The sequence below is a fragment of the Taudactylus pleione genome, unplaced genomic scaffold, assembly GCF_031769625.1.
Source record: "Taudactylus pleione unplaced genomic scaffold, aTauple2 ptg000687l, whole genome shotgun sequence".
Lineage (NCBI taxonomy): Eukaryota > Metazoa > Chordata > Amphibia > Anura > Myobatrachidae > Taudactylus > Taudactylus pleione.
In genome coordinates this window covers 2730845-2738111 of record NW_028285089.1, presented here as the reverse complement: position 1 = coordinate 2738111, position 7267 = coordinate 2730845, and positions in this window count along the sequence as shown.

Here is a 7267-nt window from a genome sequence, read left to right as displayed (position 1 = left end):
TGGTTTTGTAAAACCACCGAAGTCCGTGCCAATATCAGAAGGTCGTCCAGATATGGTAGTATTTAGTCTCCCTGACGCCTGAGACAGACCGTCATGACCACCATTATTTTGGTAAATACCTTGGGGGCTATAGATCGGCCAAAGGGTGGTGCCTGAAATTGGTAACGTTGATGAAGGACAGCAAACCGTAAGAATTGTTGGTGAGATGCCATAAAAGGAATATGCAGATATACATCCTGAATGTCTAGGGAAACCATATAATCCCCAGGCTCCATTGCCATAATAATTGACCGGAGAGTTTCCATATGAAACTTGGGTACATGGATAAACCGATTGAGGGTTTTTCTAGATTCAGAATAGGGTGATAAGCCCCATTCGGCTTCTGAACCAAGAATAGATTGGAATAATAACCCCTTCCTTGTTGCAACACAGGAGACTGCATCGGAGGCTCTCTGCAGAAAAAACTTCTGGGGTGGATGCCTCCTGAAACTGAGGGCATACCCGAGAGACCACTTCTTGGACCCATGCACCTGATGTTGTCCTATGCCAAAAATCCGCTAACTGAAGCAGTCGGCATTCAACCCTGGGATCCCCCAGGAGGAGACCCGCCCCTTCAGGCCGAAGGTTTGTCATCTGGTTTAGAAGCTGGATGTCAGCCGGCCCAGACCTTAAGCTGCATACACACGCAAAGATTTTCTGTCCAACCATCCAACTAGTTGATTAGTTGGAATGAAAATCTGGTAACGTATGGGAGTAAATGATGATCAGCAATTTGCTCCTAAATGCCAGAAAACAGATGAAAATGGTCATTAGGCAAGTTTGTTAAATGTTTGCTCTAAACAATTCGTTCAAACAAGTTTATCCATTTTTCAGCGTTTGGGAGCAAGTTGCTGATTGTCATTTGCTTTCATACCTTACCAGATTTTCATTCCAACCATTCAACTAGCTGGATGGTTGGCAGAAAATCTTTACGTGTCTATGCAGCTTTAGTTTGTCACCGTGTAGTCCTGCGAAAACTAGACGGTTTAGAGAAAGACTGTTCCCTTGCTCATCCCTGAAGATGGAAGGTCCGAAAAGAAACCTGCTTAGACTTTATTGTAGCCGTAGTTGGCAGACCTGCTGACTTTGAAGCCGCCAGTGTAGCTATTATTTTATCTAACTTTGCTCCAAAAGGTACTATCCCATAGAAAGGTAAGACTCCCAGAGCCACCTTTGATCCTGTATCAGCTTTTCATGATCTTAACCAAAGGGCCCTGAGTGCCACTATTGAAGCTGCTGTTGCCTTAGAAGCTAAAATTCCAGCATCTACTGCAGCTCCTCCCAGATATGTATCTCCCATATATGGGAAGGGACTTCCTATCTGTTCTCTGGTAGCATTTGGTAGAGAATCTTCCAATGCCCCTATCCATTCTTCAACAGCTTTGGCTACCCAGGTTCCAGCCATAGCTGGAGGAGTAACAGCTCTATATAATGAAAATATTGTCTTAAGATATGCTTCAATTTTGCTATCTGTAGAATCCTTCAGAGACGCTGACGAAATAGGCAATGTAGCATTTCTGATTGAGTGCGTCTCAAGCATCCTCAGCAGGAGGTACTTCCCATTTCTACATAGAGAAGCTGGGAAAGGATACAATGTTATTTTTTTATTCACATAAAACAGTTTGTCTGGGTTACTGGACGCAGTGTGGGAAAGCCATACGATCCACAAACTGCTTCATTACCTACCTGTGACAAAGAGGATACCCAAGATGGCTCTTCTTCAGGAACAGGTAAACTGGACTGGTGAGGTGGCTTTTTATAAAAGACAACACACAAAGCTATCCTTCACATCCCCAGGAGACAAAAAAAACAAAAAAACAAACAAACACATAGATGATTTACATGAAACCAGCACAGGGGGCTCCCCTTCCTGTTTTCCTTTATCCTTTGATATGTTCAAAATAAAGGCAATAAATGCAGTGTTATGAGACAGCCTTCACAAAATCTTCATGAATGTGAAGTACTCAAAGAAAAACCTTCACCCCAAGGGGATAGTGAGAAAATATGAGATATGGTAAGAACTTATCTTTGTTATCTCTATTTCTACAACATCCATAGGGTTCCACAGGTACCTTGGGGTATAGGTGATAACTCTTTGGTGCCCGATGCCTGACGTCAAGTTTTCAGCCTCCCAGGATGCACCAGGGTCCCCTCCTATACCCCACCCCCGAGCCAAGGCATCTCAGTTATGTACCAAGCCATAGGGCGGAGGAGGTGAAGGAAGAGAGAGAAGAAAGATCTGGACACACACAAGAATCACATTTTCACCAGAGGGAGATGAAAAAAAAACGGTGACCAGAGTAAAGCCCATCTGCAGCACAGGTGCGACAGGGCGGGAGTCCTGTGGAACCCTATGGACTTCATAGAAATAGAGATAACAAAGGGTAAGTTCTTACCATAGCTCATATTTTCTACATCAGGGTCCATAGGGTATCCACAGGATACCTTGGGGATGTCCCAAAGCAGTATCCTTTAAGGGTGGGGACGCTCCTGTGCTGAAAGGAGAATCCTGCACGAGGTGACCTTGGAGAACCCGATGTGCCTGCTGGAGAGCATTGAAAACCGCGCAGAGTTCCAAGATGTTTATTGGAAGCTCCGTTTCCGCCTCAGTCCATCTGCCCTGGAACAAGTGTGGACCAGTGACAGCTCCCCAGCCCCGAAGGCTGGCGTCCGTTGTCAACAGGACCCAATTCGCCACCCAAAATGGACGACCATTGTTGAGATGGTTCATCTGCAACCACCAGGTTAGGGACAGGCGAACCTCCGAAGTGAGCACCGTCGTCTGGGACTTTATACTCTGAGGCAGTCCATTCCATATGGACAAGATCAATTTGCTGCAGAGGTCTGGAGTGGAACTGGGCATACTCCACCAAGTCGAATACTGACACCATGGAGCCCAGTAACCTCATCGCCGAGTGCAGAGACACACGGCGACTCTGCAGACAACTGCGCACCCTCAACTGTAAGGCAGAGATCTTTTCCCCCGTCACAAAGATCCTTTGCTGTCTGGAGTCCAATAAGGCTCCGAGGTGCAGAATCCTCTGAGACGGGATCAGGGTGGTCTTCTGCCAGTTTGTTAACCAGCCGTGCCGTTGCAGTACCGCAATAGTCAGGTCCAAGTGGCGTAGAAGGAGCTCTGGAGATCCTGCTACCAACAGAAGGTCATCTAGGTACGGTAACATGCAGACTCCCTGCAGCAGCAGGGAAGCCGCCATGACCTTGGTGAACACACGTGGTGCTGTCGCCAGGCCAAGAGGTAACGCCCGGAACTGGAAGTGATAGCGATAGTTGCGGATTGCAAACCTGAGGAACTGTTGATGGCGTAAAAAAATAGGGACATGCAGGTAAGCGTCCTGCATGTCCAATGACACCATGTAATCCCCAGGGTCCAGCGCCAGAATGATGGACCGTAGGGTCTCCATCCGAAACCTCGGCACTCGCAAGGACTTGAGTGCTTTGAGGTTGAAGATTGGACGGTATGACCCATTGGGTTTCTGCACCAATAGAAACCCTGGCCCCTCTGGGAGAATGAAACAGGCACTATAACTCCAGTCTGGAGCATAGTGTGCAAAACCTTCCGTAGCTCCATGGCTTTGTTCCGGTCTGATGGAAGACCTGTGGTGAAGAATCGGGATGGGGGCCTGTGCCAAAAGGATACCCGTGAGAAACCACCTCGTGAACCCAATTGTCTGTCGTGGTTACCGACCAACACTGGGCGAACTGCAGCAGGCGGCCTCCGACTTTGGGATCCCCCAAAGGGAGGCCCGGACCGTCAGGCCGCAGGTTTGTCATCTGACTTAGGGGCCGGATGTCTGGTACTCCAGGCCTGTTTCCTGGGCTTGGCCGATTTCTTGGGGCCAGCCTATCGGGGAAAAGACACTGCTTTAGGCCTGTCCTGGGCCCTGTAAGGCCGACATACACAAACTGGAAGGGACCGCAGCCGACAGGAGACATGCAGATTTGGCTGCCGCCAGCGTGGCTACAATTTTGTCCAGATCCGGACTAAATAGGCCTTATCCATTAAAAGGTAAAGCTTCTAAGCCTTTTTAGAATCATCGTCCGCCTTCCAAGATCGCAACCATAAGGTGCGACGCACAGCAACAGCTGCTGAAGAAATCCGAGATGTGAGGATACTGATATTCAAGGCCGCTTCATTGATGTAAGTGGCCGAATCCCGGAGATTGCCTACCAACTCTGCCTGCTCAACCGGTCAGAATCCAAAGACGCCTCTAAACTATCAGCCCAGCGCTCCATAGCTCTGGCTACACAACATAAGGCCATAGCTGGTCTGGATGCCCCCTGCGAGGGAATACATTGACTTTAGGCAGATCTCCACCTTGCGGTCCGTAGCATCCTTCAACGAGGGCATGGGCAATGTGGCACTTCGGACTAGGCGTGTCACATGAGAATCCACCTGTGGAGCGGATTCCCACTTAGAAAAATAATTGTCCGCAAACAGATAAGCCACCGGTAAGCGCCTCTGAGGCTGATACCGTTTACCAGGGTGTTTTTTCCACGCCTCCTCTAAATGGTCTACTAACTGACCCGAAAGAGGAAACGCTGTGGAGTCAAACTTAATATCCTTAAAAAAGGCATATTTGGACTTTGACACCAGAGGATAGTCATCCTCAATAACTAAAGCTGTGCGGATCGCCCAAATAAGGCCAGGAATATAAACCTTGGACTTAGCGTCCGACTCTTTAGTACGGAGAGGTTCTTGGTCAGATAGATCCAGAATCTCCCCATCATCAGACGTCACGTCGTCATCCTCATAAGGAGCAGAGAGACGCCACCGGCCGCAACAGACTCCCCTTGTAAAACATCCGACAAATGCTGTACTGAAGTTGTCAAGAGAATTAACCCACGCAGGCTGCTGAGAAACCTGGGGGACTGTGGGGTACCATCAGTTGTCGTCTCGGGAAACCCTGCATGGGTTACGACACCACTGACTGCTGAGACAATCCCATCTGGGAAAACGCAGGTTGAGGAGCTAACTGGCCCACTAGGGTTGTAAGCGCCTTAGCGAAACAAGCCCAGGGAGGTTCCTGTACCGGAGCAGTGACAGTAATTGGCCGCGCCAATAAATAACACTGCCGACATAGCCCCTCCACGTTACCCTCCCCCTCCGCTATAGGTACATTGCACTTAGTACACATAAGCTGGAGACGAAAATCACTCTCAGACATGATGGAAAGTATGTGACTCCTCTCACTGATACTTATTAGTATAGTGGGAGAAACACCCTGCAATTACCACACCGCAAGGGCTTTAGCAGAGTAAGAGCAGGGACAGAAAAATGGCTGACAGTAGAAAATGAAAGTACAGGCAGCAGCGCTAGCAGTAGTCACATACAATGCAGAAAATCAATTCCCTGCACTGTCAGCGCTGATTTCAACTACACAGAGTCTGGTAGGACACAGCGCCGCATACACAGACCTGTAATCGGAGGAGAGGTATGCAGGGGGGACCCAGACCATGATGCCGCACTCAGCTTCCAGCAGCGTTCACCACCCTACAAAGATGGCCACCGAGGAGCAGAGAGGGGGCCGGCCTGGAGGAGGAGCGCTGCCACAAGACCAATCGGCAGCTGTGCAGAGAGGACAGTGTGCAGCAGGGGAGATGCCGGCTGTTAACAGGGAAGGCACGCTCCCCTGGCATGCAATTATCCCCCGGGACGCCGTATCGCTTGCCGCTCAGCCACGGCCCGCTGTCCCTGGGGTATAGTGAAAGCGCAGGCTGTTTGCCTGGCTCCACGTGCAGCCAGTCCCCAGGGAGCCCCCTGCCTGGGGACTTCTGGATCGTGTGCTCAGCGGGGACCCACCGTGGGACCCCACTGCTTACCTGTCCCCCTTGGATCCAGCCACGGTCCAAAGCAGCTGGGGTCACCGCTAGGTGTGACCCCAGATACTTCCAGCATCCCCGGATCAGTACCGGCGGGGTGAAGGGGAGACCGCATGGACATCAGTACTGACTGTCCATGCTGTACTCCCAGATGTGCAGCCACAGCTGCCGAATTTTGAAGAAAACTTCAGGGGCTTCAAGTCCCCCTCTAGACATGTGCTCTGACTCAGAGCCGGGCACCAACGAAACAGATGCCTTGGCTCGGGGGCGGGGTTTAGGAGGGGACCCTGATGCATCCTGGGAGGCTGAAAACTTAACTCTATGGTGCCCGATGCTTGACGTCATCACCTATACCCCAAGGTATCCTGTGGATACCCTATGGACCCTGACGTAGAAAAAAGTGATAGCTATAATTGACAGACATAACAGTGTCAATACAGCAGCTAGCAATCAGTCACATACAATGCATATGTAATATAATTACAATCAACTCTAAAACAACTACACAAACACCAGGAATGGTAGGATATATAGAGCACTATATACCTTACCCAAGGGAGAGGTATACAGGGAGACTGACCCAAACCCTCCTGAGACCAACAGCTACAGCAGCGCACTGATAGTGAACCGTGAGGGTCTCATACACATGGAGGGTAGGCGGTCTAACCCAGACATGAGACTGCATCACGGTCGGAGCCGCCGGGGGGAGCTCCTACCTCCCCTAAGCTGCATCAACCATCCGGGTACGCTGGCCTCATGGCAGCAGAATTCCATCTGCTGCCATTCCCAGGCATCAGACGCTAAGGCCCCAGCGGTTTAGTGCGGAAGCTATCGGGCCCTTACTGCAGCGGCTTCCGGTGCGTCTCCCGTAAGCAATCACCTTACCAGACATCTCCATGCATCCGGTTGCAGTCTGGATCCCAGCATCGCTACTAGCAAGCTCTGCCGAGCCCCACCGGAATCACCAGCCCTGTTACTGGAGGTAGATTGAGTCGCAGTATATGAGTCTTAATTCAGACGCTTAGTACTGTTAACCCAAATACAAGAAAAGCTTAGGACTTCCTGAGCATGCCCATTACAAATGTGTGTCTTAATCCTGCCACACCAAACTAACAACTGAATGCCTGTGGCTAGGGGTGGGGTATATATGGGAGGAGTACCCAAAGCATCCTGGGAGCTGAAGCTTTAACTGTTTGGTGCCTGGATCTCTCCAACCACAATATCCCCATGGTATCCCTGTGGATCCCAAGGTAAAAAAAAAAAAATTATTACCTGTCAAATATATATATTTTTTCTCTCATCATAACACTTCAACCGCCAGCAAGATAATCCTTGCAAAAAATCTCTCTATTCAGAGTCCATGGTAAATACAGAGAGTACCATATAA